Raw genomic sequence first — 27966 nt, 5'->3', positions numbered from 1 at the left:
AACATTAAACAGAGCAGCTCTTAGCTTTAATGCTACTTACAAACTACTAATCAGTGGGTGGGAACAGTCTCTTTCTGATCCTATCGATCAAACATTCTACCCCCATCTCCACACCACCCACAAAGGGTGGTTGCAGCCAGGATACTGGACTTATTTAAGAAGCAGCTTGGTGCTGTGATGGGAGGTGGACATTCTGGAAGGATAACAACAACAACTTGCATTTATATCGCCCCCTCAAGTGGGGTAGAGTCCCGGAGCACTGGACAGTGGCAGAACCTGACATTGGTTCAGATTGGCTGAAGAGCTTTCTTTATCCATTGTAACCTTGTGATCTTGTGAATCTAAGACAAACACCACAGTCTCAGTTCAGTATTCCAAAAGCGTTTGTATACAACTTGCCAACAGCCTTACACTGAACTCCTTAATGGAGTTTCCAAAGCACCATTCAACCAGCCATAGGAATTTCAACAGTTACGCTTGATCCTATGGCTTTTCCTAATGCAGGAGACTAATGGATGTGCAAGTGAGTGAGCGCAAGAGGTCTAAACACAGAATAAAGAGCAAATGTACTTGTCAATCGGGGGAGCAGGCAACACCTCCTCGCCGTTTGCCTTTCGGGGAATAAATCCCACGAGAAAAGAGGTCGGGACCACTTCATCGCTGCTTCACACGAGGCAGCTATTAAATAAAAGCAGCAGCTTCACATTATAAGTGACAGAAATTCATGCCAACTGATTATGCTGTAAAATAGAGAAGTGAAACGATTTATTACTAAGAATAAATTGAGACCCATAGATTTAGTAGGCTGCCCCAGCACTCACTTTTGTTATGCCCTGTAAATCTGGTATTTATTTGGTAAATCAGCTGAACTCTCCATTAACACAGAATTACACAGGCAACATGGAAACAGGCCATTCAACTCAACTAGTCCATGTCGGTGTTTATACTCCACACGAGTCTCTATCCCTCCTAATCCCCTCTCCCCATCCCCCTCTATTCCCTTCTCCCTCAAGTACATATCCTTTTATTTTAATAGACTTCTCTACAATCAATTACCTGCTGATGTATTTGAACTCGTGATGAGTGGTGGTCAATAGCCGGTCGCAGAAAGCTCGATTTGCTCTTTACAGGAACGTAGGAAAACAGGGTTAGAAGTAGGCATTTCAGCCCATCCAGCCTGCTCCACCAGTTTACTAGATGTTGGCAGATTTTTTTTTGATCAAAGTGCCCTGCCCTTTCGCCAGACCCCTTCTTCTTAACCTCAACCATGTCTTGCGCATGGGGAGAAGTTTACATCGTGTGGTTTGTAAACAACATCAACTTGTGTCTTTCACATCGGGAGGACGTCCCAAGGCACTGGACACGTGACCAGACCACGTGCAACGTTGTCAGCATTGGCACGTTTATGGGTTCACTATAATTCACTATCAAGGTCGGTGTCCAAGATAATAATCTTGTGCTGTTCTCAATGTACCAGTAGCTGGAGAGAACGTGTTTAAAACCAATCATTGCACGCCCAAAAGAGGCTTTGCAAACGCTGCTTGCGGACGATGGCAGCTCTTTAACCCAATCGAGACGAGAGCAAAACGCCAGTTGGTAGTCAACACGCAGTTTCGTTTTGGTTTGCTTAAAAGGGGCAAATAACGTGCTTCCAAACCACAAGTGAAAGATAACGCTGGATTAAAAGTGCTTATTTTGGCTGCTTTTCACAGCCAACACTACTCGCAAAGTAGGTGCAATATCCGCAGAGCTTACGAATGAACTCTCACAGCAGAAGAGTCAGTCTCCTCTGCAGCAGTCAGTCGCGTGCAACAACAACAACTTGCAGTTATACAGTGCCCATCGGGCCGGGTAGCCTCACAGAGGGCTCGGCTGTGGCTGAGCATAACCCCGAGCGCGGTCGAGAGGATGGTCTTCAGGCGCGACCCGAAGATGGGGAAGAAGGGGGCAAGGCGGAGGGATTGAAGGGAGTGCTCCAGAGTTTCCGGGGCGTAGTGGCTGAAAGCGCGCCTGCTGAATGCATGAGGTGTGTGAAGGGTGCTATAGAAATGCAAGACGTGTATGTTTGTGTGTGCTTGTGTATGTGCTTGTGTGTGTGTGTGTGTATTGCCCAGTACAGTACTCGGGCAGGACAAGTTTTGGTAAGAAGCCACATTCGGCTCATCGCGACATTCTTGCAGACATCTCAGTGTTTCAGTTGGTGTTAACTTGGCATGGGTTAATTGTAATATAATTACCCATTAATGATTGCTTTTGGTTAGAAATCATAAGATTCTTAACTTTCTGTTGATAGTTTCTCCCTCGGAAGCACATACGTGTGCCCTTGGTGTGAAGGTTTACCACTCTTGTCTGTTCACGTGCAGTTGAGCTGTCAGTGTGTGCCATCTGTAGGTGAAGTAGGTTGACCCACTTCATGTACGTTTGCTTAAACATTAAAACCAGTGGTGGAGCTCAGCAAATAAATCCGCTGAGCTGCTGAAACATGGAGGCTGGGATCTGTAGAGTCCACATGGAGTCCAATAGGGTATTAGTTAGAGCACTTGACCCGCAAGCGAGAGGACTTGGGTTACGTTCCGGGCAGGTCAAAACCTTAGGCAAGTTTCCTTACTCCACGTGCCTCTGTTTACCGAGCAGTAGGTAGGAACCCAGTTGTCAATGTGATTTTTTTTTGGAGGATTATTTTCGATTTCCGGCAGTAGTAATCCATCAAAAAAAATTGGTCACTCAATCCACCATTGTTTGAGGGACGCTGAAATAACTGGCTGCCGCGTTTCACCCCCAAAATATACAGTCAATTCAATTTACAATATATTCTGTGAAGCAGGTCTTATTATCTACTTTGCTTCACTCCCTGCTCTCTGTTGAGTCAGCGATCTCAGCGAGGGTGGCTGAGGGGCATTACAATTTGCCTCTGCGATGGTGGGATGGGAAACCAGGTCCCTGCTCCCGATCGCTGCCTTGGGACCTTGTTGGGTGTGTGCCTGGGTGGACAGCGGTTGGCAGAGCTGGACATTGGGTTTCGCTTCTCATGGCATTTGGAGATAGCGGGGAGGGAGGAAATGAAGGAAATAAAGTCCTTATTTGGCAACATGTTTGGCAAACAGCAGCCTCTTCAGTTGAATAAGTAAGCAATATGTTGTTTACATAACCTTTCAGAAAGAGGAAGTGCTGCACAGTAACATTCAAACCCATTCAAGTCGGTAGCTATTGAATACTTGGACTGCAACGTATTGTATTTTCAATTGAGCTCCAGACTCTCAGGCGCTGATCAGCACTCCCCTTACGGACAAGAGCGTTGTAGAGTTACTGGCAGAATCCCAAAGGATGATCAAGTAAAAGGTCCAGAATATTGATCCACCCTTCCATCTCTACTCTTAATACTCTTTCACTGCCCTCAGACATCCCTCCCCATTTAGCCACAGCAAGCAGCTAAAATATTACGTGCTGCAGAGGATTTCTCTGTGCCTGTCTATCCCTCTCTCTATCCCCCAGCACCGTCATCAAGCAGATCCATCTCCAGTTCAATTTATATCCAGTTTGCCTGCTTTCCTGCAAAGACCAGTCCGTGACCACTGTCAGTGTAACACTTACAGCACGACTGGGCTTTACAATAAGGGACGTTTCCAAAAAGACCCCCGGATGTGCAAGACCGCCCTGTCCATCGATGCACATTGCACGTATATTTGTATCTCACATGTTTGTGGTAATAATAATAATAATAATAATCCTTACGTTTCATATATCGCCTTACCACATCATTGAGATGTCTCGAAGCGCTTCACCAAATATATTGTAAAGTGAATCGACTGTATATTTCGTGGGCAAATTGGCTGCCACGATTGGGCACAACAGTGTCCCCACAAAGAGTCGTGGCCCAAATTTTTATTTTTGATTTGGGTGGAATGGTGGTTGACGCGTAGAAAGCAGAAAATTGGGCTAACGTCGTCGCTGGTTACATTTCCCCAGGCAGTCGTATGTGCTCCTATGACAGCAGTGATCGCCTTCCGTTCTGCCTCACCCCCATGATAGAGAGGGTTTCCCGTGATATCGTGAAATACTGTAGTAGAAAATTTGCAACCTTTCACAAGCTTTACTTTGTAAACACTGATGGTTCGGCCTGGGCTCTTCAAAGAGAAGATCTGCGGGGATTGCGTTCGCAGTTGCTCAGATCACTTCCTGTGGGCCAACTGCATCTTTATAGAGTCTCTTATGTTAATGTCTCCCAAGTGCTCCACAGTAATTACCGTCAAATGTCAAAGTTCCCGAGTGATAGCCAACTCTATAAATTGGGTGCCAGCCTTGCTCAGTCGATAACACTCTCTAACACTGGGGGATAAAATGGGCCCCACTAGTGTTAGAGACTGGGTTCCAGATTAATAATAGTCCTTGCATTTTGATGAAGCACCTCATCGGGCCATTGAGATGTATCAAAGTGCTTCACAGAATATACTGTAAATGAATTGACTATATTTTGTGGGTGAAACGTGGCAGCCAATTGCACGCAGCAGTACCCCACAAACAGTCGTGGATTGAGTGACCAAATTATTAATATTATTTTTTTTAATTGAGATCTTGCTCAAAAAACGTAGTGTTTCAGAGAGTACCGAATCTGGCAAGCCTTTTCCCTTTACTTTTGAAGTCTGTTTCCTGTCGCTCTTAAAAAGAACGCTCACTGAAACCCAGCTACAGAATTAGACTGCATTTTAAGGGTTTGCTCGATTCCTTCCAGATGCACTGCAATGTTAGGTTAAGAGAGCAACTGCAGACCCAGGTGGAATTTCTACCTACCAGTGCCGAGAGAGGAAAGTGTTCCATTTACAGAACTGACATCTCCAACGTAGACGAGCACAGCATCTGCCTGAAATAGATGGATGTAAATTAGAGTTTAATACAAGATGGATATCAGTGTCCTCTGGAACAGGGCTAAGAGTGTGTGTTGTGTGTGGGGGGGGGGGGGGGGGGCGGGGAGGGCACTTTCATTTCCATATGATTTGAAGGCACAGTTGGTTTGTGTTTGCTGAAAGACCTCTATTGTTCTCCTGCACTGGAAAAGGCATTGAAAGTCATTTCCATTGAAGCCTTTAATTTTATTGATTCCCTATGGCTTTGTGAGAGTGAGAAGAAATGGTTCAATATTTACAATCTGCAAATTTGAACAGTGCTTTGGATATCATTGCTCTTGCCTCCCCAGCCCCCTCTGTGCCATCGTCAGTGTCTGAGCCTTCAGTTACTACGCCCATATCTCCGGAACTCAATCCCTCTCTACCTCTCTTTAATCCTGCCTTGAATCAAACCGTACGCACGGCTACCTCTTCCTTCCCAGCTCGCCCTTGTTCTGGGTTGCCCCCCACCCTGCCATCAATGTGAAACGCTCTGAGACATGATCCTGTGAGACAGACACTCTGCAAGTTCAAGTTGTTGTTGTTGTTGGAAAGGAGGGGTAATTGGCGTGGTGGACACTGAACTCTACACCAGCCGCCTTGCAGCTGGGAGGAAGCATTTTGCTCGGCTACCCTCACCACCACCACCCCCCACATCCCCCAGCTGGGTGCTGGATGCGGTGACCTTGTTGAAATAATTCTGCAGAAAAAGCACTGAAAACTATTTTAACAGATGTGACCCTGAACTGCCAGGGCAACTGAGCAAAGAACGGTGACACGTGCTCTTATCGGTATTTATATCTCATCGGGCGTTTTACTCCAAAGCCCCTGCTTTCTGCAGTTTCCTCTCTGGTGCTTTCTGTCACGTTTGGGCTGCGATCGTTTTCGACTGGGAGGCAATTTCTCGGCTGCACATTTTAAGCTGCGGTTGACCCACACACTCGCACAGTGCCAGGTTCGTGTATTCACACGTGAGGCGCGGGGGATCAGCTAAAGGGATGATCCCTGGAGAGTGTGTAGCAAAATCCTGCCCAAAAGCAACACGCCTGCATTCGCCTTAGAAAATACAGTCACTGCACCTTACAGTAAGATCCTGTGATGCTTTTGAGACATCCTTCTGACGTGCAAGGTGCTGTGTCAAACGCAGGGATTATTGTTACTTACGCTGATTTGTCCTGTCAGTGCTAAGTGTGTGTAATATTCCATCATTGCATGTGTCACATTCTATGCAATAATTCAGCCTTGCACTCGTCACAATTGATAGTCTCTCCGACTGGATAGCTAATAGCTGGTGACACTGCAAATGGCTAATCTGGGATAAGCACAAACCAGGAACGTTCTGCAGGAACAGGAGGAGGCCATTCAGCCCCTCGAGCCGGTTCTGCCGTTCTGTTAGACCACGGCTGATCTGTACCTCAACCCTAATTACCCAGCTTTGCCCCATATCCCTCGATACCCTGACCTAACAAAAATCTACCCACCTCAGTCTTGAAAATTTGAATGGATCCAGCTTTTTGGGGGGAGAGAGAGAGAGAAAGAGAGTTCCAGATTGCCACTACCCTTTGGGCGACAAAATATTTCCTAATTTCACTCCTAAATGACAAGGCCCCCCAGTTCTGGATTCCCCCCACCAGAGGAAATAGTTTCTCTGTTGCTACACTATCGAATCCCTTTATCATTTTAAATACCTCAATCGGATCATCCCTCAACCTCCCGGAAGCGGATGGGCCAGGCTGCGCTCAGTCTCTTCTTTCGAGTACTTGCAGATCCACATTGTTTCAACCCTTTGAATACTTTGAATCTGTCACATTTTTGGGATATTTGGAACCAAATTCAAAGATTGTCATTGGATGCTGGTCAGGCAGTGCCTAAAACCACAACAGCATTTGTTTCGCTATTGAAATATGTCAAACACGAAGCTTGTATCTCGCAACATATCATCTGTGGGCAGCACCTTTTATTCCTTGGTACTGACTAGGGGAAGGGAAGGAATGGAATGGATCGCTTGGGTGGTTCAGTCTTATCGTCTGATTTCACGTGAAATGGCGTATCTCCTTCGCTACTTTGTGCTTCTCAGAAATGGGCTTCACTGAGGTAGATCGATTCGAATGTAGGATTGATGTGAATGCTCCTCAGCTAGTGTTGTTTGGCCTCCAGCTGAATGCTGTTAAGCATCTAGAGCAAAGTGGAGTCCCGTAGCGCAGTGGTTAGAGCACTTGCCTCGTAAGCGAGAGGACTTGGTTCGATTCCCCTGCAGGGCGAAACGTTTCCTTTCTCCACGCGCACGCCTCTGTTTACCAAGCAGTAAGTAGGAACCCGGTTGTTAGTCGATTGGCGGATCGCTTTTCCGGGGATAATCACTCAATCCACGACTGTTTGTGGGACACTGCTGTGCACAATTGCCTGCCGCGTTTTTGCCTACGTTGTATACAGTCAATTCACTTCACAGTATCTTCTGTGAAGCGCTTTGAGACGTCTCGATGACATGATAAAGCGCTATATCAAATGCAAGGATTATAATTATTAAAACATTGGCTGCCAAGCTTGCCAACTCAAACACACAGTCTCTACACGTAACTTCAATTGCCTCCGAAACCTTTTGATCAGTTTCAGTCTTCCCAGTGAGCTATAAGAGATGGGTTGATTTTAAAACTCTGCATTGTCGGAGGTGATAGAACAAGTGCATAAGAATGTGAAAGCTGTGTATAGCGTGCCACAAGGCTCATAAACACAGGTTGTGATAAGCAAAGGCCGGGCAAATGTGCGGAATGTGTCTCAGCATGCAAATAATTAAAAACTAAACGCCGTCTTGTGTTAAGCAATAACCTTACAATGTCTGGGTTGTATCTCTATCTGGCTCAGCACATCTCAATCAGCCCAGACAAGTCACGACACTGAAAGGTGATCAGCCAGAATCTCTCTTCCACCAGCATCCTCTTTATTTACTGCTCCAGAGATCTGAAATTCCACCTAGTCTGAGCCTGTGTATCTGAATTATCCTGCCAAATCGTGGAAAATTCTTCAACTCGGCCTTGGTTTGCAAATGGGTTTCTTTTAAGAACTGCGGAAAAGCAACTCCCAAATTACCATTGAACATAAGAATGTTCTGCAATTCAATGCAGTCTTAACTCTCTTAAGACAAAGTGGTCTCACAAGCTAAGACTATGAGGAATTTCAGTCCCCTGATTCACAGAGGAAGGGAGGGAGGGAGGGAGGTGTTGTTGGGGGAAGATACTGTGTCAGGAAATGGTATTTTGAGGTTTATTTGCCCAATACTGAATCTTTAAGCCTCAAAACCCCTTTGTGCTACGTAACAAATGTGTATCTTGATTTAACTTTTAGCTTTGCAAGCACATCACTGGCCTGAGAACACACTGAGAATCCACCTCATGCTGAGGCCTTCTCTTCAGGACACGGACATAAACAACAACAACAACAACAAATAGCATTTATATTACATTGCACTTTTCATGTTGGGAGGACTTCCCAATGTATAAATAAATAAGAGACAGGCAAAATCTTACAGAAAAGCTTAGCGTGGCTTATCCTTTTTGCCCTTCCAACCCCCTGACCCCTCCCTCCTCCCTGATCCTTGGAAATTACCTAACAAAAATTGCTAAGCTTGAACTGGGTGTTATTTGCCTTGTGAAATCAACTCTGGACGCTGAGGGGATTGTGTGGACTTTCCGTGTGTTTTCACTGTGGGTCAGGACTGCAAGTCAGTAAAGAAATTCCACCCGGGTCTAGATTCACTCTATTTTCTCAGCATTTTGTGATCTTCCTGCCCTGAGACACCACCCCCATCCCCCCATGAAGGGCACTTGTTGTTATTTTCTCCAGGGAGGAGAAATGTACCATTGGACTCTCCTCTGGCTGAGTAATCCAGGGACATGGCTGGAACCTTTGACTTCCTTGCTGTAGTTCAGGGCACTTGTGAAGTGGGAGCGTTGGCGGTCAGTACCTGGTGATTAATCTGAGTTGATGGGTTCCACCCTTGTGGTTGTGCTTGCCCTCTCCTTCGCCTCAGGCTGTATTTGTGAATCAAATAAAATTTAAAAAAAAACAAGGTGAGGACAAAGTACGGCGTGTGTGGGAGGATAGAGTTTTTGCGTGTATGGCTGCCGAGGCCACTGAATTAAAACTGCCTCCTTGGCCTGCATTTTTCTTTTAGGATCTGACACAGTGTAGGCGAGAGGAGTGCACAGGGCGAAAGGCCACCTTGGGTTCACTCTGTTTACGGGATGGGGGTGGGTGATGTGTGTGTGTATGTGTGCGTATGGATGGGATCTTTAACATCCACCTGAACAGACAGACAAACCTTGGTTTAAAGTCTCAATCGAAGGACGGAGCCTCTGACAATGCAGCGTTCCTCCAGCATTGCACTGCAGCATCAGCCTAGACTGGAAACTCAAAGGTTCTGATGTGGGGCCTGAACCCACAATCTTCTGACTCGGAGGCGAATGTGCTACCAACTGAGTCAGGCTGACACACGTGTTGGAACGTGATCTTGCTTCATCCCGCTCGCTGTCCAGGGGAAACATGGACTTAACATCCAACATGACGAGGCCACTTGGGCTCAGCTTCATCTGGTTACAAACCAGAGGAGATGCGAACCTACACTGTGACACAACCAAACGTTAGGCTGCCAAAAGTCTCTCAAAACCACGCTCCTCGTTTCTGTATCCCTCCCCAAAACACGGTAGTGCAGTGGAGAGAGCACAATTGCGTTGTGTCTGTCTGTGACATGTGTCAGTACCAGCTTTGGATTGTATAAAGAGCAGTGTGCTAATGAAATAGACCCTTATTGTCCACTCCACCCTTCCAGCGGCAGCTGCTCCAGACATCCTGATCTGCGATGTCTTGGCACAAGCCAGGATTTGGCCAAGTTGCACTAATTATGACAGAGAAATCTTTGTCATGTTCTTGGCCACGAGATCTGTCACAAAGATCACACTCTGTTCAGTGAAGGCCCTTAGTGTGATCAGGCCATATTATTGATCAGCGTTGTCATCCATTGCCTTTCCAACGTACAAACAATGTGCAGCCGAACACAATGCCTGTGGGAATGCTGAACCTCTGTGAGAAGTGGTCCCTCAGTCACACTTTGTCTTTCCCTTCAGTATAATCTGTTCTCCTGCTGTCATAAGGTGGACAACACAGAGCGAGGGCAGAGAGAAGAAAATGACTGGTGACTGCCAGTCACCAAAGTTACTGGAAACTGAGTTTTTGAAATTAATCTTCTGAAAAAATCAATCTGTAACTGGAGAGATTGGGCTCTCAACAAAGCCCAGATATGTAAGGCTCTGCATAATCATTACTAAGGAAGAATTATGAGTGTGCCCTTGGTTTGGATAATTGTATTAATAATAATCCTTGCATTTGATATAGCGCTTTTCACATCTTCTAGACATCTCAAAGCGCTTCACAGATGATACTATAAAGTGAATTGACTGTATATTTGTGGGTGAAACATGGCAGCCAATTGCGCACAGCACAGCACATCCTCTGACAGACAAACACACACGTGTGTGTCTGAGTGTGACATTGAGTGAGACAGTGTGCTATTACTAGTCATGGCTTAGCCGAGCAATAGAAGTCGGTGGATACAATGCTGGTGATCTCTCTGGGAGCTTTGACGACCTAGTGTTATGTTTTCAGAAACATAACCATTGCCAGTAGGTTGTCCTTCACCTTTCAGCACAGATGGTGAGTGGCACCAGGTGATTAGACTGTGTTAGTCTGGCTCAGTTGGTGGCACTCTCACCTCTATGAGTCAGAAGGTTGTGCTGGGGGGATGCTGCATTGTCAGAGATGCCGTACTTCAGATGAGACATTAAATCGAAGCCCAGTCTGCCTGTTCAAGTGGACGTTAAGGATCCTTGTCACTATTCGAAATGAGAAGGCAGTTTCTCTCTCCCAGTGTCCTGGCCAACAATCCTTCCAATAGCAACAACAACGTGCACTTATATAGTGCCCTCCACGCAGACTAGCGTCTCAGAACGTTTAACAGTGGCGGAGCCTGACTCAGAGCCTGTGGGGGAGGGGCGAGGTGGCTGTAAGCACGATCGAAGAGGAGAGTTTTCAGGCGGGACTTGAAAAAGGGGAGAGAGGAGGCAAGGTGGAGGGATTGAGGGAGAATGTTCCAGACATTTGGGTCGTAGTGACTGAAAGCGCGACCTCCGATGGTGGGGCGGAGGTTGCGAGGGACGAGCAGGAGGCCGGTGCCAGTCGACACTACGGCACCAGTCGACTTCCAACAACACTTCTCATGGAATAGGAATTCTCAACCCGCAACGTTGAGAATGAGAGGGTTGTCTTTGATAAAAGCAAAGCACCAACACCGAGCACCTCGCTTGACCTGCTGTAGAATAATCTTTGCAACTGATGCAGCGCTTTTCACATTGGGAGGACTTCTCAAAGCGTTTCACAGGAGTTACAGTGAAGTGTAGTTTGTGGGCGAATGCCAACGTGCTCTGCAACGAGCGTAGAAGTTCACACAGCTTGTGAAATAATACATGGGGTGGGGTGGGGGGAATTTATTAGCTGGGACGTTAGCTCAGGAGGGATGCCCTACTTCAGAGGAGCGGAGGGAGGAGTAGAGCGCTACATTGAGTGCAGGCCCCGTGAACATGAAAGGAAAGCCGGAGAGACCAATTAAGTTAATTTTTCTGTTGGAATCTATTGACGTCCACGCCAATGCTTTTTCTGCTCCTTCACTGACGCTAATTAAATGAGACAGCGAGTGCGTCAGGGGCTGTTGCCGCCTGCGTCCTATTGTGCACAGCCGAACCAGCCAGCGGGGCTAACCTGCATTACCATCGACCTGACAATGTGCCTGTCCAGCCCGCTGTCTCAGACCAGTTGGCGAGGGAGTGTGGCGGGGGGATTGCAACCAACGTGCGCGTCTCTTTAATATTGCGTCCGCTTATTTGAGTGGAGCTGCTCTGGGGGAGGAGGAGGCCCTCGGCAGTGGATTAAAGTGGTGAGCTGCTCTCTGCCAGGCCAGGAAAGGCTGAAAGGTCACAGACTGAGAAGACTCCAGGACGATGCTGATGACAGACCAGCCCAGCCTGGCTCCTTGGCAGCTCTTGGACGGACAGTCCGGTCATGGAGGGGGGGGTGGGGAGGCGGGCCAGGGATTCCTCCCGCTCAGCTCCCATCAATCCCGCAAGCCAAAGCCCTAATGTGTAGGGTGGTCCTAACAACACAAGCAGCAGGAAGTTTGCCAGATAGTGTTCTCAAAGGCTAAGGTTTTTTTTTAGCTGCTATTTAGCTGGGATCTCCAGGCCTTGGCTCTAGCCAACCTTCACCTAATACTCTCTTGAATTAGGTAAGCAGGGTGCATCCCTCTGGGGAGAGAGTGTGCTTTTCATCCTAGACGTGGGAATTTCCATGTGTGGGTGCAGCATGAAACTGTCTGGTTTCGATACTCTTGAGCACAGAGATGGGTTTCCATGTGACCGACACTGCATGTTAGCTGGGTGAATTGCGCTGTGAGCTCCGCTTTCTCAGGTTTGCGGTCGTTTAACATTGTCAGTTAAACTGTCATTTTCCCCCTCCCTCCCAAGTTTCCGCTGTTTCCCGAGTTTCTGTGAGTCGCTCTATGATTTACCAAACGCCTTCCAATTCCCCAACATAGTGAGACGAGTTAGAGGACTCCAAGCGGGGTTGGGGGGGGGGGGGGAGTTTTAATAAAGAAAATAAAAAAATTTTTTTTTGAAAAAACTAAAGAACATTTGCAAAATATTAACGAGCGGGTATGGGAGCTCGCACTGCACCAATGCCTGGCAGGAATGAGGAGCGACGGATAAAAGTCCGCTTCTTAACTGAATTCAGCACCGTGCTGGGTTCTTTCCCCCCCCCCCCTCCCCGCTGAGCAAGCAGACAGCCCGTGCTAAGTGCCCAGGATCAATTTTGCGCTGTTTTTTAATTAAGAAATGAAGTCTGGGACACTGGCTAGTGGAAAGCGCCTAAAGGGCCCCATGTAAACAAGTGCACTTATTTATATAGCATTCCTCACGCAGGGAGCCTCCCAGAGCATTTGACAGTGGCGGAGCCTGATGCCGAGCCAGGGGGAGGTGACCGTGGACACAGTCAAGAAGAAGGTCTTCACTTGATGATGGGGAAGGAGGGGGCAAGGCGGAGGGATTAAGGGAGTGTTCCAGAGCTTTGGGGCTTTCAGAACAGAAGTACTTTCAGAACAGGGTGACCTGAGAGGAGGGTTCCCAGGTCAATGAGGTGGCCGGCTCAACCCCATTCCTCTCCGTGCATACCTCCCAGGTCGGTGTCACTGAGCAGAGATTAGGAGGACAATGTTTACCTTCTCCCCCTAAACCAGGAAATCTGAGGCTAATTGTCATTCTCTCACCATTAATACTGAGATCAGCTAACAGCACAGTCTGTCATTGGATCTGGGACTTCCCACACTGATTGAAGCCTCAACCTCTTAGCCATCAGAGGCAATGCCTCGAAATATTACTTTGCAGCTTTTAAAATTAAAATTAATCAAATTCGTTGTTCACTTTGTGGCTGTTGTGGGACGTTGCCGTGTGCAAATTGGCTACTGCGTTCGCCTACAAAACACCACAGTCACTACACTTTACAGTATATTCCTGCAAAACACTTCAAGACTGATATGAAAGGTTCAGCATCAAATGCAAATTATTATTGTTTAAAAGTACAATATTTTCTTAAAGAGGCCATAGGCAACGCTGCTCCTTAAATATTGCAGTCATTGATCGCATGGATCGGAGAGGGGGGAGGAACAGGAATAAAACAAACATCCTCAGTAGCTTTGTCATTGAAATGACCTTAAAGATTCGAATCTCTTGAATTTAAGTTGTGTTTTTTTAAAAGAAAAAGAACATCTTTAATTTTCCAGAATCTTTCGCCAGATTGTTAGGGTCTGCAACAGTTTCCGGCTTTGTGTGGCAGAATTGAGAGGGGGGGGCTGAATGAGTATGTGCAGAATAAACAGCCAAGAATTCTGTGGTACACTGGACCTGCCAAATGAATGGTCTGTAAATGTTCAGCAGCTTGAATTAATCTGCGTTTGCTCGACGGTTCAACCAAATCCAGTGTCGTATTCAATCTGCCTTATCTGAGGTAGAAAAGCGTCGAATGGGGGAAGTGGGTAGAGAGTGGGGAGATGGGGGGATTTAAGCCTACCTGTGGTCTGCTGGAGCAATTTGCACTTCAAGAGGCCTCAGCTGTCAGTATTTACACAGCGAGAAAATCCTTTGCTGGGGTTTTTGCATAATATTAAGTGCGATTTGAAATCCACCGTGTGGTGCTTTTTTTTTTGGTCGTGTTATTGAAGCTGTATTATCCTTGCATTCGATATGGTGCCTTATATCACGTCGTCGAGACGTCTCGAAGCACTTCACAGGATGCTGCGTGCAATACTGTAAAACTGGGAGACAGCGGTCATAGACGGAATGGGGAGCACTTGCAAAATGGGATTGGGTTTAGGAATCTATGCCGCTGTCTAATGAAACTAACGAGATTAACTGCACTCTAATTATGAACTGAAACAACAGCAGCAACAAGATTACATTTGTATACCGCCTTTCACGTCGGGAGGACATCCCGAGGCACTGGACAGTGTACAGCATTTCAGAAAATGGGGAGGGCACGTGGTAAGGGGGTAAATCGAGGAAACAACGTTTTCAGTTGCAATGGGTGGGTTTCTGCTGAAGACGCGGGATTATTTAACGTCCGGTGCAGAGATGCAAAGAGGCAGTACCTCCCGGGGGGGGAAGGCTCGATAATCCCAACCCTCACAGTAAACTATCATTAACTCTGATACTGTCATTTGCTCAGTAAAGTCTCTCATCTTATAAATAATTTTATTAGGGAATTGGCTGCTGCATTCGCCGACACACAGTAATGTCTCACAAACTGCCATAGAGTCAATGACCTATTTTTATCTGTTGACCAGGACACCACGAGAAACTCCCTTCTCTTTTCGAATAGTGCCCAAGGATCTTTCACGTTCCCCAGAATAGGCACAGACAGGACCTTGGTTTAGTGTCTCACATTCAGGTATTACCCCCTGGCATCTCCAACAACGCACCACTCCCCCAGCACTGCATTGAAGTGTCAGCCTCGACTGTGAGCTCAAACACTTGACATGAGCTTGAAACCACAAACTTCTGACTTGGAAGTGACTGAACCAGGCTGTCACATTGTCAGTGCCGTGCGTTCCCAGGTGTGATGTAGTCCCAGGCTTCTCTGCCTCCTTTCCCTGAGGGCTCGCTGGGAGGTTTCCAATCAGCACGCAGGCCTCCGTGAATGTGATTATCTGTCAATTAGTATAGGATTAACCTGGAGATACCCTCCACTTCCATTCAATGTCATGCAACGGGAAAGAGTGAACTTGTTTTTCTAGCGCTTCATTAAGTGGAAACATCTGAGTGCTTTACATTCAAGTGGATCTTCGGAGGCAATAGAGTCAGTCATTTTGCCTCTGACAATCCAGCGCTTCGAGACATTCCCTACGAGAAAGATGCTATATGCAGAATCTGCGGATGAGATGTTAAACCAAGGTCCCATCTGCCTGTTCAGGTGGACATTAAAGACGTGTTTCTCTCTCCCAGTGTCCTGGCTAACAATACCCCCAAATGATTTATCTGGGGGAAGGTTGGTTCACCCATCTCTTTTAACCCTTTTTGAATCTTTGATGTCTATCTGAACAGGCAGTCTCGACCAAAACAGTGTATTGGAGAATCAGCCTAAGCTGTGATTTCAAAGTCCCGAACTGGGCCTTGAACCCACAATCTTCTGATTCGCTTGCTTTATATAAAACCTTTTCAAACCACAAGCGACAGACGGACTTTGAAACCACGGCCTGACCAATGAGTTGCATGTGAAGTAACTCTCCTGGGCTTTCTCATTGAGCGTTTACACTGGCAACTTACTCCTGTTCTAAACAGACTGTTAAAACAAATTCTTGGGAGTATTTTAAGCCTCTGCAGTGGGGCCAGAGGCTCCGTGCTTGTATAAATATCGAGGTGATAAATTAAATGTGTCCGATTGTAATTCTCTTTTAAAATGACATTAATTGAGGCGGTGTTTCTGCCTGCTCAGCACTTTTCCATTCTAGCTTGGCGCAAAGAGGGTGGAAGGGAAACAGTGCAGGGAAAGAAATGTCCAGTTTGCTGTATGTATTTCGCCTCCAAAGTGGGTCCAAACTTTAAAGACCTGCTCAGGTGGACGTTAAAGATCCCATGGCACTACTTAAAAAGAGAAGAGATATTTCCCTAGTGTCCTGCCCAACAACCCCCACCAGATAAAATTGGCCATTCACTTCACCGCTGTTTGCAGAACTGCTGTGTGCAAATTGGCTGCCACAGTTAACAGTTACTATACATGCAGTAACCCTCCACTTTGAGATATCCTTCTGACGAGGAAAGGCGCTATATTGAAGGCAAGGACCATTTGTTACACTGCATTAACCTTAACCCACAGAAACCCATATATCTCAGCCTTGCCTCCTTTTTCCATGGAGCGTGGTTGGAATGAGGAAATAAATCTCTGACACAAATAGTCTGTAGATTATTTTCAAAGGAAATCAGAAGACGAGGAGTATTAAAGGTGTGGAGAGCGAGCAGAAGAGTGGGATTAGACTGTGGACACCAGTGCTGCCTTGAAGCGCCAACCAGCCCTGTGTCTGTGATCTGACACTCTTAACCCAGACGGGCACTTTGCATATCAAACTGTCCACGCTCTCCGCTCAGCAGGCTCTGGCTTGCTCCACGTCCCCCCCGCCCCCGGCCCATTCCACCATCGGCGGCCATGCCTTCAGCCTTGCTGTCCCTACCCTGTGGAACTCCATCCCACATTCCCTTCGCCTCGCTCCTCCCTTGCCTCTTTCAAGTCGAGTCTCAAAATCCTCCTCTTCGACCGAGCCTTCGACCTACCCTCCCTGCCCTTCACCCTCCCCCATTCCGACCCCCTGCTCGGGTCCAAATCCCTGACTGTCCAGCGAATTGGGATGTCCTCCAAGATGTGAAAGGCGCTACACAAATGTAATTTTGTATTGTGTGTCCAAAGCCCCTGCACCTTCCAAAGCACTTAGAATTGGCTCCACATTGGAAACTCCGACCCTTTAATACAGCGGAGTAGCTTTCCTGTATTATGATAACAAAAGTACATCTCCTTCCCCCAGATAACACATTTTGGTTTGCTGTTGCTGTAGCCTTGTGATTTTGTTTTCTTCTCTTTTAGATTAATAGAGGACCTTGTGTGAAAGGCACTCCTGATAGTACTGTCAGAAATAGAATGGGCCTCAAAGACACTATTCTATAAATGCTATATTTATATAATGGCTGGTGGTGGTGTTTGTTCTAATATTGGTCCTGTTGTTACGATCCATTAAACCCTCGCCAATAAAACGTTGATAAAAACAGCAAGAGCTTCCATTTAAATAGCTCCTTTCACGCCAGACGGCGTCTCGGAGCGCCTAAAATAGTCTTTTTTTAAAAAAAAACTAAAACTGACTAAAAAAAAATCAATGTGCTTTTTTGTTCTTCACAGTCAGCACTTTCTCTGACTTCAGATAGTCCCGGTAACAACCATTTTGGTCTAAATTTCAGATTTATTAATAAGAATCCTTGCATTTACTTTTTTGGGGGGTCAGGCGGGTGTCTGACACACTGAAATCCATCACCGTGATTAAGTGTATATATATATATATACATGTATAAAAAAGCAAGGATTCTTATTATAATGAAATCTGAAATTTAGACCTTATTGGTTGTTAATGGGGATTATCTGAGGTCAGGTAAAGTGTGGATTGTGAGAAACGAACAAGGACATTGAGTACTTGGAGTGGGGGTGTTGGGTGGTGGTGGTGGGGGGTGGTGTATATAATGGAGAGAACAGGGAACACAAAATAGATGGATTGAGGAGGGCTGTTTTTTATGGCCGGCTGCTGGGAATGTTTTGGATCATTTTTTTTCTGTTGGGTAACAGAGCACGGTGAAAATTAAAGCCGTCTCTGTGCGAGCGAGTGGCCTTTTTTGCATGAATAACTCAGTGTCTGAAGCACGGCGTTTGATGTGGGGCTCCGGGGCCTTGAAGCTGCGGCACGCAATATTTCCCCCGTTCTATATAAAGCTAAGTAAATATTAAGCTCCTCCAGTTACACTGTCTAAACATTTTGCGCTGGCAGAGAATGGTGGTTCCTTTGTGTCTGCGTGAGATTGCGAGGATACACAGATCTCGGCTCCTGTTTACATCCCCATCTCTCGGATATGTCGGAAAAGAGGCCGGCAGTGGGACTCAATCTGGTGTGTGGTCCTTGTGACTTTGGAGTCGGTGCTGGTTAGCCCTCTGTACAGGAGCTCCCTTGGAGTCAAGTGCCCGTAAAGTTTACACAGCGAGCAGAGGTCACAGTCAGTTTCTTTACTCTCGTTTCAATGAACAGGCTGCTCAGAATTATTGCTTGGGTTATGTAGTACGGTATCTCTGAATCATTTTTATAGCCCAGTACAGACGCAATAAAATTTACACAACACCTTTCACGTCGGGAAGACGTTCGAAGCACATTCACTCACTCTCACTTCATTTACTGTTAAAAAAAATGTAGTGACTCTGGTTCGCAGGCGAACACGGCAGGCCAATTTGCGCTCTGGAATGTCCCACAAACGTCCATGATGTGGGAATAACTAACTTGTCAGCCAGTACACTGGGAGAAACTCCCTTTTTCGGATAAAGCCCCGGGATCTTCAACGTGCCCTTGAACAGGCATTGCCTGAACCTCGGTTTAACATCTCATCCAAAGGACGGCACCTCCGACAATCAGCACTCCCCCGTCACTGCAGTAGAGTGTCAGCCTAGACTGCGAGCTCCAAGTCCCAATGTGGGGCTTGAACCCACATCCTTCTGACTCCGAGGTGAGAGTGCTGCCACCGTGCCAGGCTGGGACACACAGAAACTGACCTGAAATTAACGAGGCAATAGCTGGGACCTGGATCCGGTCTGTGCAGCAGGGCAGATTATGTAACAGCACTTATCCCACCACCACGTAGGGTTTTCCAGCCCACTGCCCTAATCTTTCTGTTGTTTGTTTCTGACCTTCAGCTCTGCAAACATACAGTCATGTTTTGCTTTCCATCGATTTAATTCCTCAGTCTAATGAGTTGTGGGCGAGATCGTTATTCTGTCTGAGCAAATGCTCTGTCGCGTGGCTGGATCCTACCTGTCATTACTGATACACACTCTCTCTTTCACAGTCGCCCTTCCACACACACACACACACTCACCCCCACCCCATGCATACACATTCTCTCTCATACACACACACATCCATTCACACACACAAACACACACATACTCGCACTGACTCTTACACACACACATACGCGCACACTCACACGCACACACACCGTGCAGCGCCAAGTTAGGTTATTCTTAGCTGCTCTCCTCCAGGCAGAATTTTCAGTAGCTGCTTCAAAACGTTAACTGATCTCGAATGCTTCTGATGGGTTGCACTGCGCTGCTGCCCTGCGCTGTGCGTGCTGCACTGCCTTGCCGCAGCGGGTGTGCTGCGGAGCCGAGCTGCGCTGCACGAACCGCACTGCTGCTCCGCTGCGATACTTGCTCTGCGCGACCTCACTCCGACGCATGTGTTGCACTGTTCGATTGCCGAGCACGTGTCGCAGAGCCACATTGGAAGCCCTATTCCTCTCTCTTTGCGAACCTCTTTGAGACATCTTCCCAACGTGATAAGGCACTATATCAAATGCAAGGATTATTATTATTATTTCTTCCCTCCCCCCACCCCCACCACCACCACCAACCCCCTATTCCCCCACCATTACCCCCCATCTGCAATAGCCTTAGAATTCAGTCCTCAGCTTTGTCTGATCTGTTCCTCTCCACATTGAGTGGCTGGTTGAAGTTGTGACCGTGTGTGTGTGTTTGATTCTAACACCGCGCTTTCCGGGTAAGTGGTATAGTTTGATGGTGGGCAGCTTGAGGAGTCAGACCATGCTCTGTCAACAACAACAACTTGCATTTATACAGCGCCCTTCACCTGGGTAGTGTCCCGGAGTTGTTGGCGTGTTAGTTGAACAGAGTCAGCCGGCCCCTTGTCTCCCAGGTGTAGAAAATGTGGGGCAAAAGACTGAATTTACCATGTATAACCCGGGCGTTTAATCTTAAGTGGCTCCCTTGGTGTAGCAGGAATTTTTGACTTGCAAGCCACGAGTTTCTGACGACTGCTCAAGTACATAACTCGGAAAGAGACCAAATGCATTTCAATCTTAATGAAGCTAAACGGCCAGGAGGTTGAGGGAGGGAGAGACGGACGCACGCACGGACAACTTACACACACCGAGACAGTATTCAGGGTCACAAAGGGCAATTTCAAGTCAGACACCACAGAGTATTTCTTTACCTTGTGGAGTCCTGTAGTTCAGTGGTTAGAGCACTCACCTGGGTTCAATTTCCGGCAGGGCGAAGCCTTGGGCAAATTTCTTTCACACGCCTGATAATAACCCTTCAAGAAAAAATAATAATAATAACAATTTGGTCACTCAATCCACGACTGTTTGTGGGACACTGCTGTGCGCAATTGGCTGCCCCGTTTCGCCCACCAATATACAGTCAATTCACTTTACAATATAATCTATGAAACGCTTTGAGACATTAGAATACATTAGACTATACAACACAGAAACCGGCCATTCGACCCAACTGGTCTATGACGGTGTTTATGCTCCACATGAGCCTCCTCCTGCCCTTCCTCAACTAAGCCTTCAAGCATAACCTTCTATTCCTTTCTCCCTCATGTACCTGTTTAGCTTTCCCTTAAATACATCTGTGCTATTTGCTTCAACAGCTCCTTGTGGTCGCATGTTCCACATTCCCACTGCTCTCTGTGTGAAGAAATTTCTTCTAACTTCCCTATTTGATGTACTTGTGACTATTTTATATTGATGGGCCCTGGTTTTGGTCTCCCCCACAAGTGGAAACATCTTCCCTATGTCTACCCTATCAAAACCTGTCATCATTTTAAAGACCTCTATCAGAGGTCCTCTTTTCAAGTGAGAAGAGTCCAAGCTGTTCAACCTTTCCTGATAGGTAGAACCTCTCGGTTCTGGGATTATCCTTGTGAATCTCCTTTGCAACCTCTTCAGTGCCTTTACATCCCTTCTATAATGTGGGGACCAGAACTGCCACGGTATTCTAAGTGTGGTGTAACCAAGGTTCTGTAGCAGTTTACCATAACTTCCCTGCTTTTCATTTCTATCCCTCTAGAAATAAACCCCAATGCCTGGTTTGCTTTTTTTAGACTTCTCGAAAACATGAAAGCGCTATATCAAATGCAATGATTATTATTATTATTTATTGTTACCCAGAGGGTAGTCAACAACAACAAATTATATTCATATAGAGCCTTTCACATTCGCTTAGCAAGCGCTCCGAGATGCCGTCCGGGGTCAAGAACACTAATATAAAAGCGATGTGAGAGTAGAACTACACGTTTCTGTTACAGTGCACAGATCCAGGCCTCCTGTGGCCGCTGACGTACTCTAGAACCAGTGCCACAACAACAGAAGCTGCTCGAGCAGCCTCTTCCCCTTCACTGAGCAGGGCTTCCCTAGAGGCTGAACCTCTGCTTCTCCCCTCGCTCTGCTTTTGCTGCCAGCAGCATCTGGAGTTTCAATGAAATGCACAGCGATGGGAGGGGAAGGAGTTGTGTTACAGCTTTTTCAACTGAGAATGATACAGTGACCTGCGGACTCCACCACAATCCCACGCAGTGAACTCCGGTCTCCGACCCAACAACAACATCTTGCATTTATATAACGCCCTTCGCGAGGGGCAGTGTCTCAGAGCGCTTAGCAGTGGCGGAGTCTGACACCGAGCCGGGGAGGGAGTAGGTGGTCGTAAGCCTGGTCAAAGTAGAAGGGCCCAATCCCCACCAGTGATCTATAATCAACAGAGTGCTGAACACGCTTCAGCCTAATCACTGCAAAACAGGAAGTAAGACTGTAACATTTATCTTGGTTGCCAAATGAAAGTTTGTGCTTGAGTTTGAGACTGGGTCATCGTGAGTGAGTTCTGGTCAGAAAGCGCCTGATCCCATTATGACCCAAAGGGAATTCGAACTGGATTATGGAACTGGCCACAGAATTGGGGGAGTTGGGGGGAGTGTTTGGATTAAGGATTGTCTCAGATGGCGACTTGTGCTTCTGCCTTGCCTGCATTTGTCTGTGTTTGCTTGTGTTTTCCTGTGTTCGTTCGTGTTTAATTTTGTTTCTCCAGCGCTGGAATGGGAGGGCTCGATGGGAAGGATGTGTTTGTGTGCAGGGAGCTGACAAAAGAAATTAACATGTCTTTTAGGATGGGGAGTGGAATAATAATAACAATAATAATATTTATTATTATTATTAACAATAATAATAATCCTTGCATTTGATATCGCACCTTATCACGCCTCAGCGCTTCACAGGATAAACTGTGTGAAGTGGATTGACTGTATTTTTGTGGGCAAAACTTGGTAGCCACTTGCACACAGCAATGTCCCACAAACAGCCATGGAGTGAGTGACCAATTTTATTTTAGGGGAATTGTTGGCCAGGACACTTGGAGAAATGCCCTTCTCTTTTTGAACAGTGTTGTGGGATCTTTAACGTCCACCTGAAAAGGCAGACTGCATGCCTCATCCATTGGTTTCACATCTCACTCAAAGTACGGCATCTTTGACTTTGTAGCGTCTGCTTAGACTCCTCGCCCATCCTCACCTCCAATGCCAACTGTGAGGCGATGCTGGACTTCCTCGACTCCAGAATCAAAAGGATCTGCTCAGCTGCCTCTACCCTTCCGTCTACTACCCCTCCTCCTCATGTCCCTCCCTCCCCACCTTCGAACCTGTCTTCCACTCCTCTCTCATCACCACTATAACTCGCAAGAAACCAACCACCTGCTCCCTTGTCCCCATCCCTACCCAGCTCCACCTCCTTGTTCCTCTACGCACAGACATCATAAACCTCTCCCTGTCCACTGGTACCATTCCCACCTCTTTAAAAATGGCCGTCATCACTTCTATCCTTTTAAAAACCCTCCCTGGACCCATTCCTGCTCTCAAACTACCGCCCCATCTCCAACCTCCCTTTCCTCTCCAAGGTCCTGGAACGAGTTGTTAGTTCACTCCATCCTCTCCCGCCACTCCCTTCAAGAACCCCCCCCAATCGAGTTTCCATGCCACCCACAACATGGAAACAATGCTGGTCAAAGTGACAAATGATATTCTGCCCACCTGCGACCAGGGCTCCCTCTGCATCCTCATCCTCCTTGACCTCTCTGCTACCTTTGACACCGTTGACCACTCTATCCTCATCCACCACCTCTCCTCTCACCTCAACCTTCATGGCTCTGTCCTTGACTGGTTCAGATCATACCTCTCACACTCTTCCACTTCATCTCCACAAACGGTTTCCTCTCTAGCACCCACACCGTCTCGCACTATGCTCCATCTTGGTGACATCATCCGCAGACAGGGATCAACTTCCTCATGTATGAGGATGACATCCAACCATCTCTCTGCCTCCACCCTTGACTCCAGGACCACTGCTGTCCTGACAGAATGTCTGTCAGACATCAAGTGCCTTCACATCTCAGGAGCTGACAGCATCACTTTCCGTGGATGCACACGCCACCTTATTAAGCCAGTCTGGAACCTTGGCATCTTGTTTGACCCTCAACTATACTTTCTACCCCACATCCGTACCATGACCCGCTCTGCCTTCCCCCACATCCGCAACATCGCCCGGCTCCGCCACTGTCTCAAACTGCAGGCCACCGAAACCCTCATACACGCATTCGTAACATCGAGGCTTGACTATGCAAACTCCTTGCTTGTTGGTCTCCTCAACTCCACCCTCCATAGCCTGCACATCATCCAGAACTCTGCAGCCCGGGTCCTCTCCCGCCCCAGGCTCCGTGATACTATCATCCACATCCTCACCCAACTTCACTGGCTTTCCATCACACAGAGGATATAGTTCAAGATCCTGGTCCTCACCTTCAAAGCGCTCCATGGCCTTGCTCCTACTTACCTTTGTGACCACCTAATCCCCTACCATCCTACCCGCTCCCTCTGTTCAGCTGGCTCTGGCCTGCTTCACGTTCCTCGCCTTACTCGCCCCACCGTTGGTGGGCGGGCCTTCTGCCACTCTGCCCCTACCCCCTGGAACTCCATCCCGCAGTGCCTCTGCCTCGCCCCCTCCCTTGCCTCCTTTGAGACCGTGCTTTCGTTCCCCCTGCTTCCCCCCCTGCCCTCCACCCTCCCCAATCCCAAACCCCAGCACAGGTCCGAAACACTGATTGCCCAGCGCCTTGAGACGTCCTCCCGACTTGAAAGCCACTATACAAATGTAATTTTGTTGTTGTTGCAAACGTCTGACTCAGAGGCGAGAGTGCTACCATTGAGCCAAGCTGACACACAGTGATTGGAGACTGATTCTGCAGCTGTGGCTTGGCATGAGTTGCCTCCTGACTCACAGAGAGCAGCACATCAGGACACAGTTATTGGATCTGTGAGGTCCCGTCTGCCATAATTACTGTTAGTAACCAGCACAGTGCTTAACGGTCCAAATGCATATGGGAGAAATTGTGACATTTCAGAACAGATTCGATGGTATGATTGGCGGCAAGTTAATTAAATTTAAGTTAAGTTGTCAAGCGAATTAAATCTCTCTCATCCCCCCTCTCCCTCTCTCCCCTATTGCCCCTGCAGTTTTTATTTTAGAGCAGGTCAAAAATGAAAGTTTCATTAGTTTCGTGCTCCTGAATGAAATCCAGGTGGAACAAATGTTTTGGAGTGAATCGACTGCCCTGACCTGAGCTCCAGTTAAAGGGCGCTGGAAAGGGGTTTGTTTCCCTGTGGTATTTATCCTCGGGTTTGATGCAGTGCATATAACGTTAACATCAGAGCACTCCACAGGACATTGCTGTCAAGTGGAGTATCTGTGTATTTATAGGCTTAGCTTGGCAATCAAATTTGAGCACATTAGTGCCCCGCAGCCGTGTTGTAAATGGCCGAAATATTCGTGGATTGTTGGCCAGGACACTGGGAGAAACTCCCTTCTCTTTTCGAATACTGTTTTGGGATCTTTAATGTCCACCTGAGCAAGCAGACAGGACGATATTTTAAAGTCTCATTCAAAGAGTGGCACCTCTGACAGTACAGTGCTCTATCCCAGCCCAGCACTGGAGAGTCAGTCCAGACTGTGAACTCAAAGCTATTGCGTGCGTGTGTGTGTGAGTTAGTGTTTGCGACAGTAATCCATGGAATTTTGGTTCACACCTAGGGAACAGGAAAATCTGCAAAAGACTCTGGGGGAATAAAAGTAAGATTTGGGCAGACAGTGGCCAGGAAATGTGTGCATCAGATTTGTCCGAGTCACTCTCTCCACCCACTTCCATGACTGAAACCCTGACACGTTCTCTGCACTGTTGAACCATCCTGTGCAAACATGCCATCTGTTTCCTATTAGGCAGCCTTTGGTAAGTGAGAGGGAGACTGGATTCAGTGAATGATGAGGCCACCTCCCTCTTCCTTCCCTGGATTTATCAAACTGCGACAGATTCAGATTCGGATAGACGTCAGCGGCTTTGGGGATAGGAGGGGCTACATTGCCCGCAACTCTCCGCACGAGAGGAGATACAGTAGTTCCTGGAACGTATATCCTGACGAGATGGAATGAGATGACAGACGAGCGGGCAGGAAAGAAGAGGACGTCTGAGGTGTTAAAGTCTCTGAGATTGAAGGGCCGAGACAGTGTTGAGTCCTGTTCTGTCAATCTGTCAGCTCCTAGCCACAGTACGTGGCGATCAAGAGCTTTGTTTTTGATATTTTAGTGAGGCTCAGTGACTGTATGTCGGCATCATTTTCGAACTCCAGACAATGACGGCAAACTCTTGTTTGTGGCTGCCAAGCAATAGAGAGCACATCTCGCTTCAGTGTGTCTGGAGCCTGAGCTTAATAATAATGATGATAATAATAATAATAATCTTTGCATTTGATATAGTGCCTTATCACATCGTTAAGATGGGTGTATGTGTGTGCGAGTGCCTGGGGTTGCGCGTCTGGTGGGGGTCGCGTGTGTCTGCGGAGGTGTGTGTGTATAGTACCAGTGGGCATGGACTAGGGCAACACATGGACACAGGGGCTGGGGAAGCACACAGTTGTATGGGAAAGCAATTAAGTGACATGGTGGGACATGCGAGTCAGGGATGGCTTCGACTGTAAGAATATGGGAGAGAACGACACATCCCAAAACAGCCATTTATTTGTCATCAGCTCAGCAGCCTGCATGCATTCCCCGAGAGAGAGAGAGAGAGAGATAGAGCGAGAGAGAGGAGCCTTATTTCAAAGCTGCAAAAGCCAATCGGAATCTAAAAGTAGACTTCAAAGTAGGAAGAGCAGACGAAGGCATTCCCTGATGGGTTCTTTGGCAGGAAGTTGGTGGGAGTTCCAGAGAGCCAAATCTTAATTTTAGATCCAAATCTTTCTTTGCCATATTACAAGATCACTGAGGCGTGCAGTTCCACCAAGCCTTGCCCTGCGATATCACTGTATGAATATAAATAATCCTTGCATTACGTATACATTACTTTCACATTCGTCAAGACGTCTCAAAGCGCTTCACAGGTTACTGTACTGTAGAATGAAATGATGGTGTATTTTGCGAGCAAATCGCGGCAGCCAGTTACGCACGGCAATGTCCCGCAAACACTCACTCCACTCTTTCGGTCAAATCACGAGACCTTTTGACTCTGAGGCGAGGATGCTATCAACTGAACCAGGCTGATGCTTGTATCTTTATAGCTCCCCAAGCCTATTATGTTTCCTTGACCTGGGTGACACTCGCGCTATTTAACTTCAGGAAGCGTTAAATGAATGTGTCTTCCATGGAGCTATCTGGCCATTGTTAGCACTGACTGATGGCAGCACCTCCCACTCTGAACCGAGTGGAAATCTACTACTTGTTTTTCCTGTTCATTGGCATCTAATTCCCTGCACTGAGCAGTGAGAGAAACCAGATGGGAGCTTGACAGACAGGCAGCCCAAACCCCAAATTTTGTATTCTGAATAAACTTTTTCATGGTGGAGGGAGGGGGAGAGGAGGCGAGATTAATTATTTCACCACAAGCGCAGACACAGCAGCGCGCGGCAGCCTTTAGCTCTTGAGGTGAAGTGTTTGCTGTGGACCGTGACACGTGAATGGAAAAACGCAAAGGAAATGGTTTTACGGAGTCATGTAGACCTCTGAGAAACAGGTCATTCAGCCCAAATAAAGTGATCTCGCAGGTTAAGGCTTGGTTGGAACGGCAGACTTTAGAGCTCTCGTCGCATGGCAAAGAAAGATCGCCGGTGTTTATACTCCACACAAGCCCAGGCCTCTCTTAGGACCCCTCCTATTGCTTTACATCTCGTATACCTGGAGCCACGGTCACTGATTGATTTCCGGTCACCGATAGATTGCTGGGCATTGATTTAGCGATTGATTCCCGTGGTCAGTGGTAACACTTTTAGTCTGACTGTCCTCAGGCTGAGCTCAGATTTTCCATTGTCCTTGACATTCTCCCTCCATCTCTTTATGGCTACAACATGTCCACTTCACTCTGTGTGTTTCCCTCGCCCCCGCAGTCTACAATACAAACTTGGAGTGTACAATAGAGACTGACGCACACCAGTGCCCATCCCTTCACAAATAAATTCACTACAGAAAGCAACTTAATAAAGAATAGTTCTCAGCAATTTGGGTTCGAAGCTTGATAACATGACGAAATCCTACAAAAATGCAGGATCTTTATTCACTTACTACTCACTGGCTTCAGTATGTTATAATAATAATAATAATCATCCGTGCATTTGATGTAACCCCTTATCACGTTGAGACGTCTGAAAGCGCTTCAGAGGATATACTGTAGAGGGATTGACTGTGTTTTGTGAGTGAATCACAGCAGGCTGTTTGCGGTCAGCAATGTCCATGGAGTGAGTGACCAATTTCATTTGGACACTGGGAGAAAGTCCCTCCAAACAGCGCTATGGGATCTTTACCATCCA

The 27966-nt window shown here is 47.1% G+C and overlaps 1 protein-coding gene across 1 annotated transcript in view; it reads left to right on the top strand.

The window, feature by feature from the left end:
• snrkb (SNF related kinase b) overlaps positions 1–27966 on the top strand; it is a 53622-nt gene that overhangs the window by 8885 nt on the left and 16771 nt on the right. The window lies entirely within an intron of this gene.

The sequence above is a fragment of the Callorhinchus milii genome, unplaced genomic scaffold, assembly GCF_018977255.1.
Source record: "Callorhinchus milii isolate IMCB2004 unplaced genomic scaffold, IMCB_Cmil_1.0 Scaffold14, whole genome shotgun sequence".
NCBI lineage: Eukaryota > Metazoa > Chordata > Chondrichthyes > Chimaeriformes > Callorhinchidae > Callorhinchus > Callorhinchus milii.
This window is presented reverse-complemented; position numbering and strand designations above follow the sequence as displayed.